The sequence below is a fragment of the Lissotriton helveticus genome, chromosome 1_2, assembly GCF_964261635.1.
Source record: "Lissotriton helveticus chromosome 1_2, aLisHel1.1, whole genome shotgun sequence".
NCBI classification, from domain to species: Eukaryota; Metazoa; Chordata; class Amphibia; order Caudata; family Salamandridae; genus Lissotriton; species Lissotriton helveticus.
The window spans coordinates 331,175,183-331,202,958 of NC_136058.1; the positions used below are offsets into that span (position 1 = coordinate 331,175,183).

The 27,776-nt window shown below is 48.7% G+C and overlaps 1 protein-coding gene across 4 annotated transcripts in view; it reads right to left on the minus strand.

The window, feature by feature from the left end:
• LOC144803117 (uncharacterized) overlaps positions 1–27,776 on the minus strand; it is a 75,669-nt gene that overhangs the window by 35,655 nt on the left and 12,238 nt on the right. The window contains exon 1 of one of the 4 annotated variants that reach the window (XM_078671848.1): positions 9,065–9,114. The exons of the other annotated variants lie outside the window; for them this stretch is intronic. The gene's annotated coding sequence lies outside the window, so the exon portion shown is untranslated. Of the gene's footprint in view, positions 1–9,064; positions 9,115–27,776 lie in introns of those variants that run through there. 4 annotated transcript variants of the gene reach the window in all.

The window sequence follows — 27,776 nt, forward strand, 5'->3', positions numbered from 1 at the left end:
GTGAGGGTGTGTGAGGGTTAGGGGGGGTGAGGGGGTATGAGGGTGAGTGAGGGTGTGTGAGGGTGAGGGGGTGTACGGGTGAGGGTGCGAGGGTGAGGTGGTGTGATGGTAAGAGTGTGTGAGGGTAAGGGTGTGTGAGGGTGAGGGTGTGTGAGGGTGAGGAGGTGTGAGGGTGGGGGGTGTGAGGGTGTGTGAGGGTGTGTGAGGGAGGGTGAGGGGTGGGGTGTGTGAGGGCGTGAGGGATGTGAGGGTGAGGGGTGGGAGGGGGTTTGTGAGGGGGAGGGGATGTGTGAGGGGGTGTGAGGGTGAGTGAGGGGGTGTGTGAGGGTGAGGGGGTGTGAGGGTCTGAGCGTGAGGGGGTGTGAGGTTGAGGGGGTGTGAGGGTGAGGGTGTGTGAGGGTGTGGGTTTGTGAGGGTGAGGGTGAAGGGGTGTGAGGGTGTGGGGTTGTGAGGGTGAGGGGGGTGAGGGGGTGTGAGGGTGAAAGGGGTGAGGGTGTGTAGGTGAAGGTGTGTGAGGGTGAGAGGGTGAGGGGGTGAGAGTGTGTGAGGGTGAGGGGTGTGAGGGTGAGTGAGGGGTGAGAGGGTGTGAGGGTGTGTGAGGGTGAGGGCGGTGAGGGTGAGGGTGTGAGGGTGTGTGAGGGTGAGGTGGTGTGAGGGTAAGGGTGTGTGAGGGTAAGGGTGCGTGAGGGTGAGGGGGTGTGAGGGTGAGTGAGGGTGTGTGAGGGGGTGGGGGATGTGAGGGTGAGGGGGATGAGAGGGTGTGAGGGTGAGAGGGTGTGTGAGGTGGTGTGAGGGTGAGGGGTTGTGAGGGGGTGAGTGTGTATGAGGGTGAGGGGGTGTGTGAGTGTGAGGGGGTATGAGTGAGGGTGAGGGGGTGTGAGGGTGAGAGGGTTGTGAGGCTGAGGTTTGAGGGTGAGTGAGGCTGGGTGAGGGTGAGGGGGTGTGATGGTGAGGGGGTGTGAGGGTGTGTGAGGGTGAGGGTGAGAGGGTGTGTGAGGGTCAGTGGAGGCGAGGGTGTGTGAGGGTTAGGGGTGTGAGTGTGTGTGAGGGTTAGGGGTGTGAGTGTGTGTGAGGGTTAGGGGTGTGAGGGTGTGTGAGGGTTAGGGTTGTGAGGGTGTCTGAGGGTTAGGGGTGTGAGGGTGTGAGGGGGTATGAGGGCGAGGGGGTGTGAGGGTGAGGATGTGAGGGTGAGAGAGGGTGTGTGAGGGTGTGGGAGGGTGAGGGTGTGGGAGGGTGAGGGGGGGTGAGGGGGTGTGAGGGTGAGGTGGTGTGAGGGTGAGGGGGTGTGAGGGTGAGGGGGTGACTGAGGGTGAGAGGGTGTGAGGGTGTGTGAGGGTGAGGGGTTGTGAGGGGGTGAGTGTGTATGAGGGTGAGGGGGTGTGTGAGTGTGAGGGGGTATGAGTGAGGGTGAGGGTGGGTGAGGGTGAGAGGGTTGTGAGGCTGAGGTTTGAGGGTGAGTGAGGCTGGGTGAGGGTGAGGGGGTGTGATGGTGAGGGGGTGTGAGGGTGTGTGAGGGTGAGAGGGTGTGTGAGGGTCAGTGGAGGCGAGGGTGTGTGAGGGTTAGGGGTGTGAGTGTGTGTGAGGGTTAGGGGTGTGAGTGTGTGTGAGGGTTAGGGGTGTGAGGGTGTGTGAGGGTTAGGGTTGTGAGGGTGTCTGAGGGTTAGGGGTGTGAGGGTGCGAGGGGGTATGAGGGCGAGGGGGTGTGAGGGTGAGGATGTGAGGGTGAGAGAGGGTGTGTGAGGGTGTGGGAGGGTGAGGGTGTGGGAGGGTGAGGGGGTGTGAGGGTGAGGGGGTGTGAGGGTGAGGGGGTGTGAGGGTGAGGGGGTGTGAGGGTGAGGGGGTGACTGAGGGTGAGAGGGTGTGAGGGTGTGTGAGGGTGTGTGAGGGTGAGGGGGGTGAGGGTGTGTGGGGGTTAGGGGGTGAGGGTGTGTGAGGGTGAGGGGTGTGAGGGTGAGGGGTGAGAGGGTGTGTGAGAGTGAGTGGTGAGGGGGTGTGAGGGTGAGGGGTTGTGAGCGTGAGTGGTGTGGGTGTGTGAGGGTGAGGGGGTGTGAGGGTGAGTGGGGGTGAGGGGGGGTGAGGGTGTTTGTGAGGTGGTGTGAGGGTGTGAGCGTGAGGGGGTGTTTGGGTGAGGGTATGTAAGGGTGGGGGTTGTGAGGGGGTGAGGGGGTGTGAGGGTGAGGGTGATGGGGGTGAGGGTGTGTGAGGGTGAGGGTGTGTGAGGGTGAGTGAGGGTGTATGAGGGTGAGGGGGTATGAGGGTGAGTGGGGTGAGGGTAAGGGGATGAGGGTGACGAGGTGAGGGGGTGAGGGGGTGTAAGGGCATGAGGGTGTGTGAGGGTGAGGGGGTGTGAGAGGGTGAGGGGGTGTGAGGGTGAGAGGGGGTGAGGGTGAGGGGGTGAGGGTGTGTGAGGGTTAGGGGGTGTGAGGGTGTGTGAGGGTGAGGGTGTGTGAGGGTGAGGGGGTGTGAGGGTGAGGGTGTGAGGGTGTGTGAGGGTGAGGGTGAGTTAGGGTGTGTGGGTGAGTGAGGGTGGGTGAGTGAATGTGAGGGTGTGTGAGAGGGTGTGAGGGTGAGAGGGTGTGTGAGAGGGTGTGAGGGTGAGAGGGTGTGTGAGGTGGAGGTTGAGGGTGTGAGGGGGTGTGAGGTGGTGTGTGAGGGTGTGAGGGGGTGAAGTTGGTGTGTGAGGGTGAGGGTGTGAGGGTGAGTGGGTGTGAGGGTGAGGGTGTGTGAGGAAGTGTGAGGGGGTGGGGGTGTGAGGGATGTGAGTGTGAGGGGTGTGAGGGGGAGGTGGGTGGTGTGTGAGGGTGAGGGTGAGGGGGGTGAGGGTGAGGGGGTGTGTGAGGTTGAGGCGGTGTGTGAGGGTCTGAGCGTGAGGGGGTGTGAGGGTGAGGGTGTGGGGTTGTGATGGTGTGAGGGTGAGGGGGTGTGAGGGTGTGGGGTTGTGAGGGTGAGGGGGTGAGGGTGAGGGTGAGGGTGTGAAGGGGGTGAGGGGGTGTAGCTGAGGGTGTGTGAGGTTGAGGGGGTGAGGGTGTGTGAGGTGGTGTGTGAGGGTGTGAGGGGGTGTGAGGGTGAGGGGGTGTGAGGTTGAGTGAGAGGGTTTGAGGGTGAGAGGGTGTGAGGGGGTGAGGGGTGAGGGTATGTGAGGGTGAGGTGGTGTGAGGGTAAGGGTGTGTGAGGGTAAGGTTGCATGAGGGTGAGGGGGTGTGAGGGTGTGTGAGGGGGTGGGGGTGTGTGAGGGTGTGAGGGTGAGGGGGGTGAGGGTGTGAGGGTGAGGGGGGGGAGGGGTGTGAGGGTGAGGGTGAGGGGGTGTGTGAGGGTGAGGTGGTGTGAGGGTGTGTGCGGGTGTGGGGGGGGTGAGGGTGTGAGGGTGAGGTGGTGTGAGGGTGTGTGCGGGTGTGGGGGGTGTGAGGGTGTGTGAGGGTGAGTGGGGGCAAGTGTGTGTGAGGGTTAGGGGTGTGAGTGTGTGTGAGGGTAAGGGGTGTGAGGGTGGGTGAGGGTGTGTGTGAGGGTGAAGGGGTGTGTGAGGGGGTGTGAGGGTGAGGGTGAGGGGGTGAGGGTGAGGGGGTGTGAGGGTGTGGGGTTGTGAGGGTGAGGGGGTGAGGGTGTTAGGGTGAGGGTGTGTGAAGGTGTGGGGGTGTGAGGGTGAGTTAGGGGGTGTGAGGGTAAGAGGGTGTGAGAGTGTGTGAGGGTGAGGGGGTGAGGGTGTAAGGGAGGTGAGGGTGAGTGAGGGTGAGAGGGTTGTGAGGGTGAGGGGGTGTGAGGGTGAGGGTGTGAGGGTGAGAGGGTAAGTGAGGGTGAGGGTGTACTGGTTGAAGCTGAGCAGAGGAAAGGGAGCGCTGGGAGTGGGGCTGGGCAACCATGCCAGCATTCCGATTCACGAGCAGATGGCCCTGTTTATGACCTGCGGAGCGCGTGAAGTGGCTGCTGGCAAATGGAATCAAAGCGGCCGGTCGCTTTGATGTTCTGGTCTTGTCTTGCTTTGTGGGAGGGGAAGGGGGAGCTAATTCCTGTGCACGTGCCTTGGTCACATAACCTGTATGGGATCCGCAGTTGGTAGACTTTTCAAAGCAGTTTACTATAATCTCGCCGAAAACAATGCTTACGCATTGCTTCAGCGAGACCTAAAAAGCAAACACTAATAGGGAATACAACTTAAAGCTTTTACACTCATCAGTCAGAAATCAAAGAGTGTTTTGCTTGAAAAGCTAACAATATGAAAAGAAAAGTAGCGCTTCAATGGCAAAATCTGTAAGGTGGCGCTAATGTGTTTCAGTGTAAATAAAACTAATCTGGCCACTTTGTGACTACTCTGTCTTGCTTTATTTAGTTATGTATTTATTGTTTGTATTTTAAAACCTTTTTTTCTCTCTTCCTGAGGCTGCATTTTGGAGTAGAAAAATGTCAGCCCCCAGATATAATGTCTCTAATATCCTGCTGGGCTTTAGCCGGCCCTGTCTCTGTAGCAAGACCATTTTGGAGCCCTGGTTGGACTCAAGGTATTTGATTAGCTGCTTATTCACTGTGGCCTCAGTTTGGTGAACATCTGGAGCAGAGAGACAGGCCCATCAATAGAGTTAGAACAATAGTTAGAGCACGGAAACCAACTCTAGACAGCCTGCAAGCAAAAGAGGTACAGCACAGAAGGCAGCTTCCCTCACACAAAACATGAGAAGAAATACTGCTAGCCTCCTTCACAAAACATGAACTTAACAAGCTTGTGCTCCACATTTGCACACAACATAAAAAGCATGGGCATCAGAAGTGCAAGCCTCAAACCTACAAAATAGGAAACTCAGCAGAGCAAGCCTGCCTTACAAAACATGTGCAAACTGGGCAGCAACTACCCAGACATTCAGTGAAGGTGCAGGTATGCACCACTACCAAGAAGCCCTTGGGAATGTTGAAAACTTTAACCAATCTTTGATCTTTATCCAACATGCTTTGCCAGGCACAATTTTTAATCTCATGCTCATATTGTTAAAAAAACAATAGTACATGTTCCAGAATACAAAGTAATGTTGGCGTAAACATTATGATTTGTTGCATGCTGAGGTGCAACGGGGAGCAAGAACAAAAAGGTTGGGCTAGGATGCGTCCCGGAGTAATTATCAGTGCCTGAGATTAACCCAAACAATACAGCCATCATTTTCCATATTCCTAAAAGCGACAAGAATGTCCAGACGTAGGTCCCATGCTCGCTGCACCTCTACAATCAAGCTATATCCTACAGTTAAGACCCAAAGAGGCTGAAACCGGTCTTGCAATGTTTGTGTTGCGGTTCAGAAAGGACCTGGGTTGGCCTTTCAGGCTGGACTGCTCCTATTGGAAGGAATCAGGCTGATTTGCATATGGCTGCTTCCTATCTGAGGTGGCATGGTGGGCCACACAATGATGGACTGGGACCCAACCTCAAGTCTTTACCAGTGGCTGAGATTAGGTTCTCAACTTCACTGGAAATTCATCAACTCCCTTTAAGCCAGATGATGTCCATGATATTACAGGAAATGACATTACCTTAACAATGGACCCAGAGTGGCTACAAATGGAGATGGCACCAGGAAAACTCTATGAGAAGACATAGAGAAAAGACTTTTGAGGACTGCCTCACAAACACTTCCATTCACCAAGGTACGCATGTAGTGAAGTGTTGAGAGCTCCAGGGCCTGCGGCAAGGCACTCAAGGTACTGTCAGACTACTGCAACGCTTACCTTGAGCCTGCGGTGTGGCCTTGTAAAGACGGATATGAACAACCTCAACAGTCCCTTTCCGCGTTATGTTTCTAACAAGGACAAGGAAGAAGGCTGGGTCAAGGGAGAGGAGGTCCTGGATAGTTTGGTTGAGCACTGCCAAGCGCAAATGTCTGAATCCTGTCACAGAAGGTATAGTGATGAAGACGATAAAGTGTCTGGAATACTCATCCTGAACGGTTCTTGATGTGAAAGGGATCAATAATTCAAGCAATCCTAGGCAATACTCAGTTGACACCACTGAGTCTTTCCTCCTATTGATGCGATCTTTGTAGTGCTTTATAGAAATCCAGAAACAAAGAACGGGGTTGGAACAGCCCCATGCAGGGGAAAATGCTTCCAACATGTGGAGTATGTGGTTCCCCAAAAAGTGTTCCTGGTGTGTTGAGAACAAAGTAATAGTTAAAGCACTCCAAGCGTGTTGATGGACAACATAATAGGAGCGCTTCCACCGTGTTAGTGAGCAAGACAATAGTTGAAACGCTTCCTGCGCATTACAAAATAAAGCTCAGAAAAGTGCTCCCAAAGTCAGCAATACAAGCATCAGGAGCCCACAACAAGTGCGAGTACAGGGCCGGACTGGGAACCAAAACAGGCCCTGGCAAACTGCTCAGCTTATACATGCAGTTCTAAGCTGGGTATATTTAGCCAAATTACTTAGGGCGTATATTTTAGGAATATGCAAGTGCTAGTGTTTTTATCTGAACTGCTTATTTTCATCTTATTAGCACTATGGTAGAAATGTATCTACTATTTACTATATTGGTAGTAGCAATCTCTTGTGTATGCTTCTGTCTCATGATTGTCACAGCTCATATGTTTTACACAAGACTGACGCTGGACCAATAAATACTTGTTGAAATGTCCTAATCGCCCTCCTCTGTATTTTCTGAGAATAAGTGAGCCAGAGTGACTGGGTGAAAAGTACTGTACTGTTTTCCAGGATCATTGAGGAATCAGGGTTGTCATGATCAGTGGTTGCCAGAGACTACCTACACCACTGTAAGATACATAGGGGTGGCAGTGGCACTGTAGAGCTAGCTGGTCTAACGGCTGACATATTCTGTGGGGGTGTCTGGAAGCAGTCGGGACACCAAGCACTCAGTTTAGGTCATCCAAAATGCACAGGTCCTGGGAATTCCTAGGAACTACACAACATGGTGCCACCAACGTTGGTTTGGTTCTTATATTTAACAGTAAAAAACTGAGAAGTTCAGTCATGCTTTCTCAGAAAGCCCTACTTAGACTTTTCAGAGACGTCTGAAGTGGGAAGGGGTATCCGCCTCAGCTGAGCAGTTACACTCTGTGTTTTTACTGAACGTTTAAACAAGCTTGTAAAGATAAAAGGTTCCCCACATTGTGCAAAACCCCTAAATTTCTAAAAAAACATGTATCCATCTCCATTTGAGAATGACTGAGTCCACGAGCAGTGGTTCAGGAAATGGGGAAGAAGAGTTTGCTAACGCTCTCATCACAGAGAACTGTAGAAATGTAGTAACTATTAAATTGATAGAACATGGTGTACCTGCAACAGGTGGCTTTGTTAACTTCGTAATTGAGGCACACGAGGTGTTCAGATCAGAGGTTCAGTTTCCACCTGTAGATCCACAGACTAAATTGTTCCACGCATACATTGTGGCTGAACCACCGCAATAATACATTCCTTTACGAAGACAATGAAGTCCCGTTAACTTACCAGCAACACAGCAAGTGGTTTAAAGTCGCCCTCCCACACACAAAATCTGTCGTAAGACTTGGTCCACTCAGCATAGAAGGAGCAACCTGGCCAGTCTTAGCGACATACACTTAACATCCAGAGATAGATGCACTACAAGTGGATGAAGTCCGTACAATATATAAAGACATAGTCCGGCTATACAGACACATTGTCTAGTTCGTCATGCGAACATTAACAGACCAAACTGCGAAAAGTGTTCCAGTGGGTCCACATCATACCACACCCAACATCAACCCAAAGACACAAAAATCAGTGATGGGGACAATCCCCTCGAAACGGGAGTAAATTCAGTTTTGCATAGCACAGAAAACTGCACAGCTGGCAGTAGTATTCCCCTATACGGGTCCACAGGAAAAACACAGAATGCTAACCATTTGCTTGCCAATGAGGATGGTTCCCTCGATTGAGGATTGTACCACATAGGGAACAATCTTTGCTGCCATTTACATCAGAATACATGGTACCCCTTCCATAGCAGTCTTTCCAGAAGTATTAAAACAGATACAGAATGAGCATGGGCAGGACCCGCCCTGGACTTGGGAATGAATCTGATGGGTAATTTTGCCCAGGTCTCCGCAATCATGCTGAGCAACATAAAAGGGGAGGCAGCAGCAGTGGCTATACACCACCGCCTAAGGGAATTAGCTCCTATAAATAATGAGCAGGAATTACCAGAAATTATAAAAGAAACCTATGTTGCCTTAGATAGTTTGGGAGCCAAACCAGGGATGCCACAAATGGCAGGTAGTCACAATAGGACAACTCAAAGCAAGCACCCACTTCTTCTAAAAAGAAATGGGAAAATAAAACTCTAAAAATAACAATTCAGAAAAGAATTCACGATCAAGGGGTGGGGCTCCCCAACGGGAGTCCTCTGAAAAGAGGTATAACCTCAGGAATCATGATAACATTAAGAAAACTGACAGGTATCAGGACATTGATACACGTTCCTTTTATTCCTTTCAGGGTTCATCAAAAAACTCGGAGAGGGACGGGCGATCAGAACAAAAGACTGAAGATCGACCAAAGACAAAGTGGGAAACACATCGTAATTCACCTTACATTATCAAACAGGAAGAGCATCCTAAAGCAAAACCACAATTCAAAAAGAAGAAAGTAGCTGGTTTGAAAATTAAACATGCCCAGGTTACTGAGGACTCAGCTTCTGAACAAGGAATAGGATCTGATGATGCTAGACAGCGAGGCAGAAGTAACAATAGCTTGCTAGAAACTGTAGGAATTTCTGGTGACAGCAGCATTGAATGTACACATCATGGTGGAAACACCTGATACAAGAGTTAGTGTCCCCCATCGATTACACAAAATTACACTCCAAATAGAGGGCGCCATCTCAAGAAAAGTAAAAGGTCTCTTTTGGGAGAACTTAACATATGGATATGACATACTGTTTCAGAAAAAGATTGTCCGTCTGAGTTTGTGATGGATTGCCCAAGAGAGGAAAGCGTAATTTTACCTTGTTTCTCCGACCTCATTCCAAAATCTTTAAAACATTCATACGTGCTAGCGCTAGCTCCAGAATTACATTGCAACTATGTAGGGTGGTACGTGGAGTCTACTCACCATGAAATCCCATTGAAATCTACTCCAAATCCACAAAGACAGTACCCTACTAAAAAAGATGCAAAAAGACAGGTCAAAGAAATCTTAGACCAACATGAATACCAAGGTGTAATTGAGACTTGCACCTCCCCGATGAATAATCCTTTGTTTCCAGTAATGAAACCTGACAACACATACCGTCTAGTTTTAGATTATCGACATTTGAACACATGCACGTGAACATTTGCAGTTCAAAATGCACACAGTGCCGCATTCATGAAGAACATTGTATGGAAGAAATGCAAAATGATATTCGATATCTCGAATGGATTCTTCTGCCAAAATATAGCTCCAGAGAGCAGATATTTGACAACATTTTTCTGCCCTTAGCACTCAGCGTCACTTCCGTTGTTTGCCCTGGGGGTATGAGAACAGCCCGGGGCTATTATCTGCAAGAATATTTACAAACATGTGACAAGAAGGCAGTGTCCTCTGTAGATGATATCTATCTGATGGTAGATGGATTACTTAAACACTTGAGCAGTGTGAACAACATAATTGTGGGATTCACCAATTTGAATTACAAATTTAGTTTCTAGAAATCTAAAATTGCCCATCTCAATGTCCTATTTTTGGGATATGAGCTATCAAGTGTAGGCAAGAGCTCGACAGCCAACTTTTTAGAAAACTGCATGCTGCTCCAACCTCCAAAGACTCTCAAAGGTTTGCAATCCATTTTACGATTTCTAAATTTTGGCAGAACATACATTCTTTTTTTTTTTTTTTTTTTTGATAACACCTTTATTGGTACGTAAAGCATTTACAGTCGTGGGCCTACAACCCTCACGGCCGGCCTGTAGTGAAGAGGTGGTCAAAGCAGTCAATCATGCCATAAGAATGCAACAGTCCACCTCCCAAATGCCCCGATGCAGCACAGTACATTGTATGTACCATATTGGTACCAGGATTAAAGAGGTTTCTTTTATATTTATAAGAAAGAACAGGATCTGGTGCCACACAATCGAGCAATAGAAAAGCAGATGATTATCATAGATCAGGATATACACAGGTAGGACTACTGTAGGCAGGACGTTGGTGCTAACGCACCTTAATCAGGATAAACAATAAGCAAACAATTCGCCCACCAATACAGTGTAAGCCCGCTGCAACGTAAAACTTCATCAAGACATCTACCCTTGCAATTTGAACCTATAGGACACACAGAGAGCAGCCTATTACTCGATTCTCAGAAAGAGAGACGAAGAAAAAGTAAAGGAAAGCCAAGAGAGACAAGAGAGAAAAAAGAGGCCCTAGAAACAGAAAAAGGAGAAAACAAGAATACCCCTCCCCTAACCCCCCACCCTGCACCCCTGCCTACGGCTACGGCCTCCCCCTTAGCAGTGTGCCTATCGCCCAGTGTGGAACCCGAAATATAGAAGAGAGAGGAGAGAGAAAGGAAAAGAATATAATGGGGGGTCTCCAGTATAGCTCCCCCCCCCCCCCCGGTCCCAGCCTACAATTATAGCAGCGCTACTACAAAATTACCAGGACACCAACCGAAACAGGACAGCAATTACCACATCAGTTCACCCAGTCATCCACCCTCAAGGAAGGCCCCCCCTTTCAGCAACCAAAGAGAACGACCACCATTTTGCAATCCAGACCCACCCAGCCATAATCAGAGACGTGTCACAGTCAGTTCGAACGTAAAGTCAAACAATCAAAGTGCCAACAATACAATAGACAGGTTTATCCGGAGGAAGGTAGGAAACCGTGTAATATACCAGGACACGACACATTCCAAAGCTATTCACAACCCACGACCATTCCCCGAGCAGCAAAACTAAGTCCGGTTCAGAAAGAGTCAGCAGTTCACTTTGTCTGGGTTGCCTGACGATAGCAGCCATCGAAAAAAGGGGGTGCAATAGATGAGACTCCACAGCCGCACATCCGACGGAATCTCCGACCACTCCATGTATCCATGGGCCAGGCACCATGACGACGAGTCACTCTGAACGACCAAAGAATCCCACGCACATACTCTCACTTATCCAAAACAGGTAGGGTCGTGTAGAGACACCCATCCGGGCCCTAACAGAATTATGTAGAGAGAGTAACTAAACCAAAGTCACATGGAGAAAGCGCCAGTATCAGGCTCTCCCATACTTCCACGTGTGCCGGGGTCTGATCACCATATAAACCCAATCCATACTTTACGCTACCAGTACACAGGGGGGGGGGGGCATCCGATCTTCACGCTCTAGTCAAGGTGTGCAGCACAATCTTTACGGGTGGGTACGGCTCCACAGAGACGGTGTTTCCAAGCGGGGGTCATGTCAGAAGTGCCGCCAGTGCTCACACCAAGCCGCCATCTTAGGTATCGTCCGAGCGTCTCCCCGGTTGCACACAGTGCGGTAGCCACCTCCACCTCCCCACCGCTGCTCTCCTCTATGTCACCCAGTGCCTACAAGCAATGCCAAGCCAGCGTGTATCAATCGGCTCCGAGCACCAGGAGTATAGGATACAGTCAGCTGTAAGCGGGGCACTCGAGCTTCATCAGGGGGACAAAGAGCGGCTTCGCATGTTCTCATTCCGCAGGGAAGCAATCGAGGGAGGGGAGGGGGGAGTCTCTGTCCGGCATAGGGAAACGACTCGCAGCAGCGAAAGTTAGGGTCGTGTGCAGAGCAGGGTAGAACGCATCGGCGGGCGACCGGCATGCTCTGGTCCTTCCGGCCGTTGTTATTCCACTCGCTCCAGCAACAATATCACGCGAGGTCCAGGCTACGGGACTCGCGCAGGCCACCCCGGCCGGGGGGCATATCTCCGTCCCCAGAGCTCGGAGAGCCTCCGAAGTCACGCTCGGCGGGTCGGGTCCCCTTCAGACATCCAAATATGTATCGGCAGCGCCGCCTCGATAGCTGGATCCGACAGCAGGGGGAGAAGGTCGACGGAGCCGGGAGCCAAGTCGACCATCTTGGTCGCCGACCTGGCTCCGCCCCCCAGAACATACATTCTTGACTACGCAGAAAGAGTAAAATCTTTCTACGACCTAATCAGACCTGATTTCACATCACATCAGTGGACACAGCAACACACAGATACTCTACGTTCAGTTCAGGCTGACATGATAGCATCTAAACATTTGCACACACGTTTGAATACCACTAACTTGGTGATCCAGGTTGCCCCACGTTTATCGGGATATACCTACATCACTTTCAATGAAGGTGAGACAGTCCCAATTGCATACAAATCATATTTGTACACAAATGCTGAAATTCGATTTTCAGCAACAGATAAAATGCTGACAGCTGTACAGACTGCTGTAGTGAGAGAAAGAGCAGTGGCACAGGGGAAAGGCATACATGTTGTAACTCCAGTACAAACTTTAGAAGCTGTTACCAAAGAGAGTATTCCAAATACAAAAGCATTGCATCCACAATGGATACAATGGTCTAATTCTCTCATTACAACAGATGTAGATTACAGATACGATTCTCCATTAAAAACGCAACCGTTCCTGCAGTACGAACAAGAATACCCTCTCCCAAATTATATCTTGCCTCTAGAGAAATATGAATACATCATTTACACTGATGGTTCTGCTCAGCCTGCTATAGGAAGTAAATAACAGTATAGCGCAGCATATGCGATAGTGAAGGGACGTATGCATGACGGTAAGTTCCATCCCAGCAATACAACTACGCAATCTCTAGAAGATTGTACAGCACAGTTGGCAGAGCTGAAAGCCCTTGATACTAGCACTACAATACACGGATCTGGAATTCCCCACACTGATAGTGTGTGATTCGTTTTACTGTGTGCAGTCCTATAATGAATATCTTCATTACTGGGGCCAGAATGGGTTTAGAGATTCCAAGGTGGTACAATTAAACATAAATTGTTAAGGGAACAAGTGGCAAAGCTGAAAGCTGCCTGCTTCGGGCTCAAGTTAATCACACCTTGAGTCATCAGCGTGTTGGCGTACACGTTGATAGGAATTCGCTGGCTGATGAAGCCGCCAAGTTTACAGTGCAACCTGCAGCCATCGCTGCAATCACTCTTTCTAGCACGAGGATAGACTGAGACAGTCTGATAGCTGTCAACGCCTCAAAGAACAGCCCTGCCTCTCCTAAAGACTTTCCATTCAAATATTCCTATAAATTAGATGCGCAAAATACACTGTATGCTCAAATTCCAGTAGTGGGGGATAGAGTTATACCAAACATGGATTGCAGATTAGGTTTAATACTAGCTGCACTCTAGGGTCTGGGCTCTGCACACACAGAAGTCACTGCTACAGTTTCGTTACTGAAGCAGCGATTCTGGTGGCCACGTTTGTTTAAACAAACAAAGGCTTAGGTCTTAAAGTGAGAGATCAGCCAGCAGATGAAAGGTTCCACCTTAGCACGGCCACCACAGACACCATTACTCATCTCAGATAGACTTCTCGCATGTGTCTATTTGGATAACTGCGGCCGCTTACATTCAGACGGGGCTTACAAGTACATCTTGGTGGCAATGGATTCATGCTCTAGATTTCTATGGGTCTGGCCTCAGCGCTCGGCTGACACTCGAACAGTTATAAAGGATTTGTAAGTCTTCATCGTGACATACGCAATTGGCGCATTACATTCCGATCGTGGCCCTGGGTTTAGCTTTCTGGCTTACAAGGAAGCCATGTAAAGTATGGGCATGGCTTTTCTGTACTCCTCTCCCTACCATCCTGAAGGAAATTCGGTGGTGGAGAGGAAAACCCAGGACCTGAAGCAAACCTTAGGTGCGGGCGGTAGTTGGGTCAATCACCTATATGGGGGCCAGAGGGCACTAAACAATGTGCCAAGAAAATCCTTCGGAGGACGTACCGCCTATGAGATACTGTTTGGGACAAGAATGTGTGTACCTGACCTAGATTGTGCCAGCACAGTAGCGGAAGTAAAACCATTTGATATGAATGATCGTTTGGCTGTTTTACAGGAACTCCATGAATTTCGGACATTACAAAGCAACATCCAAGTAAAACGCACAGCCACTGGGGAAGTGAATCTGGTTCTGGCAAGACCTGCCTGGGTTCCGAAGGTTGGGGACCTGGTCAGAGAAAAGATCGTGAACAAGAAGGAGTTTGGGCAATTCTAAATAACACCTGTACCTGTCCTGGTGGTTCAGGAAACAAGAACAGTACTTCTTCCATTTCTTGCCAGTAAAAATAAAAAAGATTTGTCTCCAATGATCTGATCAAACCACACTTTGTGGCCGATTCTCGACAGCAGGCCACGTGGAGTCCTGAGTAGCCGCAGATCTCCTCTTGCTACTATACAGGAAGATCAGATGGAAAGACTAATAAAGTTTCAAGACTCCTCTCTGCAAGATGCCAGAGTAGCAAACAACAGAGTACGAGTCACACCTGTTGAAACAGGACAACATCCAAATGAAACTGAAACGCAAGTTGCAATTAGGCCCAATAATGAAATTTACATTAATATGCTACACAAGAAGCAACTACCAGTTCTACAAACATTGCTGAGCTCCCAAAGTTAGATCAAACTGCGTCTGGCTACTTCATCAATTTCAATGACTTTTCTTCAGATCCAAGTGAACCTGAGCAAACGCCACCCATTTTCAAGAAAGAAATATTTCGATAATTCTATCTTTGGCTGAAAAAGACTTACTTTGTGTTCCCTTTGGCCGCATCTTTGTCTTACATTAGGGATCATGTTCCTATTAATTTGGCTTGGCATAGTAACTGTCTTTTTCCTACTACTGAATTGACATTACCTCCCACAACGCTCTGCAGTACAACGTGTGAACTTGGTCCTGAGACTACATACGTCATCACACTGTGAACAAAGAGACTTTTCCCTAGTGAACATTACAGCAGTTCCAGTCCACGATGGTATAGCATGGGATAGGGTTTCATATGATGTATTTGGTCCTACTAAACGTTTAAAAATTCCACACGTGTTTAACATTTCAATGAATGATTTCATTACCCCGAGTACACTCTCTGATGATTGGGACATTGAGACTTAAACACTATGCTCTCAGATTTAGAACAATCTGCTGTATTTTATTACAGGGAATTGTATGAAGACACACCTGACTTCAACAGTATGTTTTGTTACCAGCATTATGGTCATCACTTTTAGCACAGAGCTAGTGTTCCACGCACTGTAAACACTTACCATCAATGGGAACATGGCCCGACATCACCAAAAGGTAGTTGTTTTACATTTGCACAGAAATTTGCATACTTTTCCGGGTTCAATACATCAGACCCAATGTCATACTACTAGAAGCTAGTACAAACAAATGCAACTGCGAAGAAAATTATGCAGACAAACACCAAGTTTATATATTCAGCACCTTTTATCTCCCAACTGTGAATACAATGTTTCGACTATTGAATAAACACAAAATCCATCTGGGGGACGAAAGATAGGCAGGTTCAGGGATCTGAGGCTTTATTTAGAGCTTGCCTCATTCCATTACCGGTAATATTACTGAACAGAATAGTGCAACAGACTACCTGCTACTGGTTTGCAAAAATTAAAGACCTGAAAACACCACGCACCCCCTCGCCCATACCTACTGAAGGTATATCAAATGATACAGTGATTAGTGAGGAGGTACTGGGTAAAATGATACAGAATTGTGCATACGATTCATTAGCTCCCAAATGGAAGGGATGGTTGGTTTGGCCTATCGACACAAATAGGTGTCAGTCAAGGTTCAGGGGTACCCCCAGAAGGTTTAGTATCAATAGGCCTGACACACGCTATGTACACACAGACGACCCAGGGGTAATGGCTTCTTATAGTGTTAAAAAGTTGTGCCTAAAATAGCTAAAAACCTCAACACTACAACAGGTGAAACAACACTTGTCCCTTCTAGCAGACAACATGGATCTTAGAGATTTCTTACTAGGTCCCAAGAAACTGCATAAGAAACACTTCTTATATGCCATCTATAATGAACTGTGGAAAGTCTCCCAAGAGGATGCTGCTGAGATATTATGTGAAATTGATAGGATTAACCTAGAAAAGGCCCTGGCTGTGGTAGACAATGGTATGACCACACTTTCTTAAAGTATTTATTCACTGAGCAACATTGTGTCCTCGGCAATTGACATAATGGAACAAGATTTGTCTATTTTACAACATGGGCAATGTCAATCGCGCTCCATTTTGCTTTTGAACTGGATGCAACAATCGCTGCATTCTGGCCAAGTGCCATGGCGGTACATTAATGGCTCAAATCAGTTTTTGGCTTATAATTTGATCAACAAAAAGTTGACGATGGCATGCAGAGATGCAAAGTATACCATGCTGCTCATTGAAGAATTTTTGAAAATGTACCTTTTACAGTAGCAGAGTCACTGTCTACAGAATAGTTAATTCATGGCTACATCACACTGCCAAGCACGAAATTCCAGTTCAAATACTGCCTTAGATACATCCAAGCAGTCAGGTAGGAAGCATTGGATGAAGGGGACATACAAGAAACCTGGGAGTTACCGTACAGATATAGGTGTAGAAATAAGGACACTGATGTTTTCTTAAGTGGAACAGACTACGAGAAGGCTTTAAGTGGATCTTTAGTGTGTAGGGAGGTCTCGCTTCACGGAGCATGAAATGCTTCGAAGGCAAACTTATCTTGCTACTTGAAAGGCTCACCACCTTCAGTGATTCATCCAGTTTTCGAGTTACTTTTGAATGGGAGTTATTTAATGTTGAATGATCAAGGCTGCTGCGGGATGGTGCCAGACATCGCATATCTAGTTACAGTAAACCTCTGGGTTGTTTGTTTTAAGCAAGTATTGTTTCCACCGGCTCGCACAGTTAGAGAGGCATCACAGTGTCCTTCATTGAATGTTTCCAGTATAAGGTTTGATTCGCTGATCATACTGAATGCTATGTTGTTTCAACAAAATGTAGACTCACCTTCAGCCCGAGAGACTTTTGATCTCCAGGTTGTAAGGTCTTCAGCAGAGATACAGGCCCGACTCCGTACGAACTTCCAGATCCATTTTGGAGAAATGATTAATCGTATATTTCACATGTCTGATACGAGTGGGATCGTACATTATTTAAGCATCTTGGATCAGGTCTCAACCACCTTTCAGACTATCTTCAGAGTAATTCCAGCTTTCATGCACTCTGTACTTGGAAGCATTTTTGGAGGGCTTCCTTTGGTCCTGCTATCCGTAGCGGGCATCCTTATTCTAATCCTATTGATTCGCAATGGACATCTCAATCCCTCAAGATATGGAGAGAACACTGCTGGAACGACATTGTCGTGAGCGTATGGTGTTCTACTTGTTTACGTCCCAGCTTCGAGAGCTGAGTGAGCATTAGTTCCTGTCTTTCAGACCAGTCTGGCTAGACTGTGTCCTGCCTGTGTTACGCTGCCTCTTCTGCGGATTCGGATGTTTGTTGGACCTGTGTCTGACACTTTCATCAGTTGTGCCACCGGACATAGACTTGCTCCTGGAGCCCTTGTAGGCCCACCTGTACAGTTGTCCACAGCATATTCCCATGCTGATGATGGCATTTCTAGAGCCTCCAAGGGATGCTTCCACTCCTGTAGGAAGGGAAATTGGCGCTGCTCCAGTGGTACAGGCATCGGTTCCAGGCATGCAGGCATTTCATTCTTCCCTGGGGCCTACTGTGAGACCATCTTTGCTCACTCTACATCATATTGGAAGTGCTGCAGTGTTTGCACCTGCGGATGCAATGTTCAGCGATGTTGAGTCTGCTGTACAGGATTCATAAATAATCTGGCACTTCCTGTGCTGGGAACTATTTGGCCTTTTCTTAACATTTTTCCAATTTGAAGGTCGAAACTGACTTTGTTTTATTTTTTCTGCTCTGATTGAGCACAGTGGCTTTCAAGGTGCTCAAATGTAATAATAAAAACATACAAGTTTAGAGGACCTTTTGAATGCTTTTAGGGAATATGGCTTTTCTTTTATGGACATTTTTCACAGGCTTTTAAAGTGCTTTTAGTATTAATATAAATGCTTTTCATGCTTTTACTTGCCTTAGCTTTATCATGACCCTGTTGACCTATTTATGAGGGGTTTCATATCTTTTAGGCTAGTCCTGTCGTTAATACCCCTATGTTTCATACATTGTCCAATCCACATGACAATAACGATTCTAAACAAGTTACCTTTTACATAGTAGCTTGCTCCTGTCTCTTTGACACCAGACTCTCAGTACTCTATCATAATCCCTGTACTTGATGTACATAAACATGTCCTCAGGCATGTTTATTCTGTATAAAGGTCACCACTTTTTTTATCCTTGGCCAACAGCCAGATGTGCATGATCGCATTTGTTTGGAAAAACATTTATGACTGTTTTCAAAACATATTGATTCTAAAACAAACCCTAAAGTGACCCTTATTCCCCAGGCAATTAGGAGTAGAATTCATTTGAAGCTGACACAGGTTCCTGCATGCTGAATCTTCAACATGCAGGGGTCTGACATCCCTTGTGGGGTGTCATCCTCGAAGCAGAGACGGGGTCCTTCGTTCTCAACCATCAGGTGAGGGGGATGGTTCTTCCCTAGGGGTTTCTTGACTATATACATACAAATACACATATACATGCTACACATACAGATCTAGGCTAGGTACATTTAAGCAAATTACTTAAGGCATGCATTTTAGGAATATGCAAGTGCTACTGTTTTTATCTGAACTGCTTATTTTCATCTTATTAGCACTATGGTAGAAATGTATCTACTATTTACTATATTGATACTAGCAATCTCTTTCCTATGTTTCGATCTCCTGATTTTCGCAGTTTTACACAAGACTGATGCTGGACCAATAAACGCGTATTAAAATGTCCTAATCGCCCTGCAGTGTATTTTCTGAGAATAAGTGAGCAAGATTGACTGAGTGCAAAGTATTGTACTGTTTTCCACGATCCCTGAGGAATCAGGGTTGTCATGATCAGTGGTTGCCAGAGACTACCTACACCTCTATAGAATACAGGGGAGTGGTAGTGGCACTGTAGAGCTAGCTGGTCTAACGACGGACATATCCTGTGGGGGTGTCCGGAAGCAGTTGGGTCACTAAGCCCTCGGGTTAGGTCATCCAAAACCTGCAAGCTCTAGGGATTCCTAGGAACTACACGACACAACATTCTGATTGACATAATATTCCATATGTAACGTAAAATAGAAAACAAAAGATAATGTTAATTTCTTCTGATTCTTTTATGTAGAATGGTGGATGTGATGAAAACATTTCACAGTTAAAAAAGTCAAGGGTTCGTACTGTTATTTTTTTTATTTCCTACTGATTTTTTAAATTGCACTTTAAGGTGTGTGCACTGTTATTTTATATGCAGTTTAAAATGAACTCTGCCTGCACCTTACACTTGGACACTGCACACATGCCAGGGCATAGCTGTTATAATCTTCAAACTGAGGCCATACTGGGAGATAACAGGGATGCACACTGAATAAGGTCTGCTCTTAGGCTTGGACAACAGCGTTCAGATACATGGGTTTCACATTGGAAAAAAACATCTTGTGCACACTGCCCACCCCTGGAGCACGACCACATACATTCCCACAGACCTAAAAGCCTGATGATGAATTACCCCATGAAAAGGGGGATATTAGACGGCCTCAAAAGTGTCTTCTGAATGAGAAGTGGGTTGTCACTAGTGCAAACGATTTTCGATGCAGGTTCCGAGCCGCTGCCCCCGCCCCACAGTCGGTGCAGCACCAGCCGCAGCTTGAGTACACTCAGCCCATCACGGTCAGACTGTCACAGTGGAGCTACAGGCTCTGAGGCCTCAGGTTTAGCTGCTGCTACTTTACTTTGCTCATTATAACAAATGCATAGCTCTGTAGCAAGCAGCGCCATCACCAGAAAGGGCCAGCTCGCCACAACGACTGCCTCCCGCATGGATGGGCTCTTGGCAGCGGCCGCGGTGCAGGACTCGATCACTCCCTCCAGCCGCGTCATTCACATGGCTGTGCTAGTCAGTAGTGCAACACCACCCTGCACGTGGTCCGGGTCTGGTCATGGCAGGTTCTCACATCATTAGGCAGGGCGTACCACAACGCAAGGTGCAATGCCGCTAACTTCATTGTCTGTCGTTTGTGCACTTGAGCCACGTGCGACCATGCAGCCCATTTATTGGTTAAACTCATCACTGAGTCAAGTTGTGACGTCAGTGAATGCCGCAGAGGGTGAGAATGTTGCTACATTATTTTTGCAATAAACTGCCTTGGAAGATACGAGCTGAGCCAACCCCTAAGCCTGCTTGCAAGCAGCACGGAGCTAGCCAGCTTTCTATCAGTGGAGCTAATAACGCTCAGTCTCCACATCTGAGGAGGCGCTAGCGGTATTATGCCTGCTTATCTATTTCAGTGCGGTGATGCGGATCACCACACTGAAATGCTTTAGTCTAACGTCTAATGCGTGGTACTTGGCAGGACTGCAGGTAAAGGAGATTTGCAGTTACTCCCACGTAGAACGTTTGGTAGATTGAGACGTGGCAACATGCGGTTTGGGCACCACTTCCGAGGAGTTTCCTTCAATACCGAGCGGTCGCTCTGCAGTCACAAGACAGGGAGCTTTTCCTTTCCTCCCAAACATGAAACAAGGCTTCCTGGTGCTGGCATCTGAACGGAGACGAAGCAGCGTTGGGTTCACTAACTCGGGTCTAAATACCAAAAGACCAGGAAGTCTAACCCGACCTTCTGTGTGTTGGAGTTCATCAGAAAGAGGCAAAGACTAGACTGCTCGCTGTGCAGCAACCCAACATCCTTCCTTTCAGCAAATGGCTGAAAGGAGACAAATGGCCATAATAGTAGGTCCCACCCGCAATCACAGCACATTCAGCCTCTCGCTACAAACGGAAGGAGGCTAAGCAGGGCGATATTGGTTTTGAGACCTAGAACCATGACAGGGACTATGGGACTTTTCACTCTCCATTGCAAAAACAGGCAAGGACCAGGCTCTAGAGCCCGCTAACTCCTTTGACAACATGGAAGAGATAGCAGTACAGCGAGGTGCAGCTATGCGGATATCTCATCCACTCCCTTGAAGGGCCTGGTATGGACCAGGATGCATTGCTTGTTCTTTCTTGCATGGCCTGGTATGGACCACAATGTGAGTCACGGCCTGGTAAGGACCAGGATGTGAAGCGGGGCCTGGTGTGGACCAACATGTGAGCCAGGGTCTGATGAGGACTAGGATGTTGACACAGGCCTGGCGAGGACCAGGATGTTGTGCCGGGGACTGGCGAGGACCAGGATGTTGAGCCGGGGCCTGGCGAGGACTAGGTTGTTGGGTCAGGGCTGGTTCAGGACCAGGTTGTTGAGCTGGGGACTGGCAAGGACCAGGATGTTGAGACGGGGACTGGCGAGTGTAGGAGAGTAGGGTCTGCAATCCTATGATCACCCAGATTTTTGCTTTTTGCTGCACTGGTTTACGACTTTCCCTGGCTGTGGGCCTGCTAATCAGACCCACAGCCTAGCTGTTCTCTCTATTCCAAATTGTACCCAGGTACTGAATTGGCACTGGGCCCTTTCCAAGTCCCTGTACCCAGGGCTGAGGTGTACCCAGAAGTCTCCCAGGGGCTGCAGCATGTATTATGCCACCCCTGGACTGACTAACCAAACCGACACAACTGGCTGCTTGACAGCTGGGGGCAAGGTGGTGTACTCACCCTTTGCTTTAGATATAGTATCCCTATATCTAAACCTAAATGGACACACAGATCTCCTATCAGTCACTCCTATGGCAGGCCTTAACAATCCTGAAGGCAGAGTGCTTGGAATCGTGTGAGATGGTGCTCTGGCATGAGCTGGGCCTGTCTGCGGCTTTCGGGATCCATCCCTTAGCCGTTTCCATGATATCGCATACCATATACTCTTAAGTGCATTATAATCCTCGCAGTTATATGCCAACTCTGGTATCGCTTTATCAAAACATGTCGAGTAAGGTGTCATACGAATTGGAATACTAACCCCTCGCCAATTCTGGCGACGGGGTTAGCATTCCACCCTTCTAGAGGGACACGACATGTATGTAACCTGTAACCCCGGTTAAAGTCAGACATAGCCTTAGCTCCACAAAATGGATGCTGCCACCGAGACACAAGTCTGCCCTCCTGCTGCTGGAAGTCCTCCCAGAGCAGGAGGCAAGGACAAAGGGTTTCCTGTCAGGGGCGGTGCCAGCACCGTCCCAGACAGGATTTTGTGTATCCTAGGTAGGCAGGGCTTTAGAGGAAGGTGACTGCAAGTGGCACCCCGGTGCTCACTGTGCATAGGCCGGCTGAAACCAGTTCCAGGGGCACTCCAGCCCCTGGCCTGGGGAAAGCCCGCCAAAGGAGAGGGGTGTAACCACCCCCCTCCTAGTCCCACCCATAGGGCAGGACTTAGTCGCGTGCCAGCCCCTTTTTGCAGGATAAAGGTAGGACCTGGCCCCCTTCCAAATCAGATCATCTTTGAATCCTGAAACTACTTTCTGCAAGAAGGAACTCAAGACTCTTCTCAAGATTTCTCCCTTGTGACTAAGGAGTAGTCACCCTGCAGCAGCAGGCACCAACCAAGCATCGCGGTTTGTTGCCAGTCTCTCCTTCGGATCAAGACTGCTCCAGCACGACGAGAACCGGCTTCCCTGGCACCTCTGACCTCAACCTACATCATCAGCCCAGCTGTGATCCGTGGGTGTGACGAGACCTCGAGGGACCGGCCATCTTCAGAACTGCACGACGCTTGTCCAGCACGACTCCCGAGTGACCCTCGACTGAGTGCTTTGGGGTAAGAGAAGCCCCGACCCTGAGCAGCTCCAGCACCGAAGTTCAGCCCCCCTGCATCCCTGAGATCTGCGTGGGGCCCTTCTGCTCTTTGCTGCCAACCGCGTTGTCCAGGTCGCTTGCCCGTTGGCTAGTGATCCCTTCACGACGCTCCACGACGACAACTACTGCTGGTCTGGTTGCTCCAGACTAGCCCTTGCTCCCCTCCAACAGAGGAGCACCCTGGACCCTCCTGGTCCACTCAAGACGCCATTTTAGGTCCACCGCGTGGGCCTTGCATTTGCCAAGACTTGTTGCCCAATCCTGGGTCCAGCGACGTCGACAGCAAGCACCTTCGTGGGACAGCTCGCACCTCCATCCTGGTCGCCGACAACGCCTCCTGGTCCGAGAGACTGCAGAGCCCAGCAGCGCCCACTCACCTGGCTGAGGTGACTTCGTCCGGTGCCATCCTGGTGCCCACTCAAATCACTGGCTAGTGATTCAGAACTTGGTCCCCTCTGCTTACAGGTTTCTTCTTCCCTGATCCAGGCTTGGATCACTCCGAACTTTCTTCACTGGCCGCCTGCCAGCAACTCTTTCTTCAGGCTCCTGGATCTTCAACGAGGGTTTCCGACGCAATTTCAACCCTATGCAGCCGCAGCCCCTGGGCTAGGTAACCTGAGTACTCCGGTGGTCCAGCATAGTCCAACACCCTAAGTGTTCGGATCCACTCTTGTTTTCGACCCACCTAGTCGGGTTCGCCCGAGAACAGTAACTTTGTGACTACTAGCCTCCATAGACTTTTTCCCGCCTTACGCGTGAGAGTTTCCACTCTGCACACGACGTCCACAGGCCTCCTGCAACTAATCTAAGTGTTTAGCATTGTAGGACTAGCGTTTCTAAAGTCTATGAGAATAGTTACTTACCTGCTAGTAGTTCGCATTCCACTTTTGTAATATATGGTTTTTCGTGCCCCTAGGGCATTTGTGTAAATTGTGCGACTTAAAGTATTTTCGTAAGAGTTTTGTTGTGTGCTTAGCTCCCTGACTCAAAAAGAGTTCAGGGTAGTCTTGTTATAAATAAATATCTGTTTATTTTCATAACAACTTGTGTGGTGTCCTTTCACTTGGTGTTCAAGGGGTAATGTGATGGTAAAACAGCTGGCTTAACACGCCCTCTAGAGTCTTAGCCTTAGACTGCTCGTATCCATGCTACTAGGATAGCTGGTCTATAAGGTTGACTTACAACCAATCATCAATAAGGGTTGTTTGGACTGATACATAGTGATCACTAGAATAGTGAGCACTGCATATCAGGCCAACTTCTCACATTGGTGAGCAGCGGTTGGGATTTGAGCTTGCTGTTGTTTTACCACACATATCCTAAGAATATCTTGTGAAAGATCACATAAGTACTAAAGGTACATATAACTTAGCTTAGAATACTCTGAGTTCTACTGAACCAGCTGTTGTAGCTCCTAGGGCCTAGCACACCCTAAACTACAACTCTAGCAAGGGATCAGTAGGCAAACAAATAGTGTAGGTAAGTGCACCACTTACACCTCACTAGAAAAGCATGTCTACCCATGGAGAGTCTTCAGAGACTCCCCTTGTGGTTATTGACCCTCCACAGGTCACTTCAAGATATGCAGCTCTCAGTTTCCAGGAGATGAGACAAGTGTGTACCTCCAGGAAACTGAAACAGGGGTCTAACGCCACCATTCCCTTTCTGATAGGTCTCTTAGAGACATATGATGCGAGAAAGATTTCTCAGCTAGATGGGAATATGCCAGCCTTAGAGGGTACCACTGGGGATCCAGACCTCCACAACACTGTAAATGCAGTTGGGGAGGAGGATCCTGAGGAACTCTCTGGGGATGAGGTAGACAAAGGTCTTGAGGTAGTCAGAAGGCTAACTAGGGCCAACATAGACTTGCTTGGGCTAGGATCTGGGGGACCCCCAGTACTGACCCTAAGTAGGCCTAACCTTGGAGTTAGGAGAGATAGATCTCTTTCTAGGGACTCCAATAGATCTCTGCATTCTAATGCCTCTTCTCAGAGGAGAAGGAACTCTCCCCAGAGGAGATTGACTTCCCCTCAGAGAATAGAGCATGAAGCCAGAATGAGACAGGCTGCTCTGAGGATTGAAAGGGAAGAACTTGCCCTGGCCAAAGAAAAGCTTGCATTTGCTAGAGAGCAGCAGATGAGTGGGTTAGCTCCCACTGGTGGCAGCAATCTCCCAAGAGATAGAGAGAAGGGTTTAGATACTAAACACCTGACAAAAATAGTGCCCCCCTTTAAACAAGGGGATGACATCCAGAAATGGATGGCTGCTTTGGAGAGGGCCTGCACTGTGCAGGGCATTCCCCAGAGTCAGTGGGCAGCTATACTGTGGCTCTCCTTTGATGGCAAAGGTAGAGATAAGCTCCTCACTACAAGAGTGGAGGATGCTAACAATTACCAGGTCCTGAAGAATACACTGGTTGATGGGTTTGGTTTAACCACTGAGCAGTACAGGTTGCTGTTCAGAGACACCCAGAAAACTCAGTCTCAGGACTGGTCTGACTTTGTGGATAGTGCCACTAAGGCTTTGGAGGGCTGGTTGCTGGGTAGCAAGGTTACTGATTACACAGGATTGTATAATCTGATGATGAGAGAACAAATTTTAAATAATTGTCAGAACCAGTTGTTGCACCAGCACCTTGTTGATTCAGATCTGACCTCTCCCCAAGAATTGGGAAAGAAGGCAGACAAATGGGTCAGAACAAGGATCAAGCAGAACCAGAACCAGAACCAGGGTGGTCAGAAGAAAGCAGACCAGAAGGGTAATACTAAGAGTGAACAAAATGACCAGAAGTCTTCAACAGGTCCCCAACAAACCAAAGAGGGTGGGGGTCAGGCTTCACAGCAGAAAAAGAAGACTCAAGAAGGCCAGTCAAAAAGGTGGTGCCAGTACTGTAAAAGTAAGTCTCACTGGTTTAGTGAGTGCACCAAAAGAGGAGGGCAAACCTCTACCACTACAGCCCCTAAGGCAACTGCACCCCCTAGTACAGTCAGTAGTGGTAGTGCACCTCCCAAGGGATTAGTTGGGTTAACCTTGGGAACTGAGGAGTCTGACAACTTAGTTGGCACACTCACTCAGGCTGTCCTTGTCTGTACAGGGGATATGGATATGTTATGTTATGTTATGTTAATAACTTTTATTGGGCGCACAGCTGCCCCAGCGAAGGGGCGTCCTGGCGCCTGATCAAGTGCCACAACACAACAAGTAGATACTGAAAAGAAGAAGAATCAGTCAGCAGAGACAAACAGGTGAGTTTTTATAGCACGTCTAAAAAGGGTCAGGCTATTTAGGGCGCGAATATGGACAGGAAGGGAATTCCACAGTCCAGCTGCCAAGACACAAAAGGAGCGGCCTCCCATCCTGCTCAGTCTGAACCTAGGTTTGATTGCCAAAAAAAGAGATTCCGGCCTAAGAGACCGCGTGGGAGCGTAGAAAGAGACAAGGCCCACAAGGGCAGGAGGTGAACAGAGTTTTAGAATCTTAAATGTAAGACAGAGAGCCTTAAATTTGAGTCTCTGTCTGACTGGCAGCCAATGAAGGGATGTCAAAACTGCAGAGACAGAACAACGTCTCGGGAGACCAACAATGGCCCGCGCAGCGGCATTTTGCACCCTCTGTAGCCTAGTGGCCTCAGCCTGATTTACTCCAAGTAACAGGGCACTCCCGTAATCCAGCCGAGATAGAATGGAGGCCTGGACCACCAGTTGCCGAGTAGGAGGGTCGAAAAATTTGAGGACTGGACGCAGTCCTCGCAGAATACCATAGCAGGTAGCTGCGATCCTCTTAGTGTGGCTGGTAAAAGAGAGGTTAGAATCCAGCCAGACCCCCAAGTTCTTAACTTCGGCCGCTGGAACGGGGGATACCCCCAGCTCTGGAGGCCACCACTGATCCCCCCAAAGTTCTGCATGCTTCCCTAGAATCAGGACCTCAGTTTTCTTGGCATTTAGCTGTAAGCAATTACTGCGCATCCAGTTTGCCACAGCTATTAGTCCTGTACGGAATCTGGGCGCCATCACCTCAGGGTCCCCACTGAGTGTCACCGCCAGCTGCGTGTCGTCGGCATACAATGTCATGGTTAAGCCATATTGTCTGACGACAGCAGCCAGCGGTTTCACATACAGGTTGAACAAAGTGGGGCTCAACGCAGAGCCCTGAGGGACACCCAGTCCCAGAGGATGAAAAGAGGACTGACCAGGTGGAATGGCCACTTTGAAAAACCGGTCCGACAGGAAAGAGCGGAACCATTGGAGAGCCTTCCCCTCAAGACCCACTTCCTCTAAACGCCGCAACAGAATGACATGAGACACCGTGTCAAACGCGGCGCTCAGATCTAACAGGAGGAGCGCCGCTGTCTGCCCCGCATCCAGCACTGAACGCAAATGCTCGGTCATAAAGAGCAAAGCAGTTTCAGTGCTGTGTTGAGCGCGGAAACCATTTTGACTCTCGTCAAGAATATTGTTACGAGAGAGATGGGCAGACAAAATGGAGTTCACGTGTGCCTCAGTAACCTTAGCGGTCCACGGCAGGAGAGAGATGGGTCGATAGTTCTCAGGAAGCAGGGGATCAAGAGTGGGCTTCTTCAAGATGGGACTGACCACTGCCTGCTTCCAGGGGGAAGGGACCATGCCCTCGCTCAGCGAAAGATTGATCAGGTCCAACATGGGCTCGCGGCATAGGGGCGGGAGAAGAGCAATAAGCTCCGGCTTCAGCGGATCTAGGGGAGAGCCAGATTTAATTTTAAGGCTCAGAGTATTAAAGACCTCGACCGACATGGCAGGCAAGGAGGATAGAGGTTCAGAAATCGAGACCTTCACATCGCTAGGTTCAGCCCTGAGTGCAGCTGGTATAAATCCTCGATAGATATCCTGCACCTTCTCCACGAAAAAGGATGCCAAGCTTTC